Source organism: Eimeria mitis, genomic scaffold (assembly GCF_000499745.2).
Source record: "Eimeria mitis Houghton genomic scaffold, Emh_scaff795, whole genome shotgun sequence".
In the NCBI taxonomy this organism is placed as follows: domain Eukaryota; phylum Apicomplexa; class Conoidasida; order Eucoccidiorida; family Eimeriidae; genus Eimeria; species Eimeria mitis.
Window position 1 is genome coordinate 4,148 of NW_013575838.1, and position 324 is coordinate 4,471.

Here is a 324-nt window from a genome sequence, read left to right on the forward strand (position 1 = left end):
GAAGAACAAAATGTCAGGTCTGCCTACAGGTACCTTGCAGGCCACGCGGCAGCAGCAGTAGCAGCAGCAGCAGCAGCAGCAGCAGCAGCAGCAGCAGCAGGACGAGGGACTGTTTAATCTCCAGTAGAGAGAAGCAGAAGCAGCAGCAACAGCAACAACAACAGCAGCCAGTTACTCTCCTCCTCTATTTCACTGAAACAGCAGCAGCAACTGCAGCAGCAGCAGCAGCAGCAGCAGCAGGAACAGCAGCAAAGCAGCCTGTCAAAGCCGCATAGGGGGCAGGGGCCCCTAAGAAGGGGCCCCAGGTTGCCCCTGCTGCCTCTC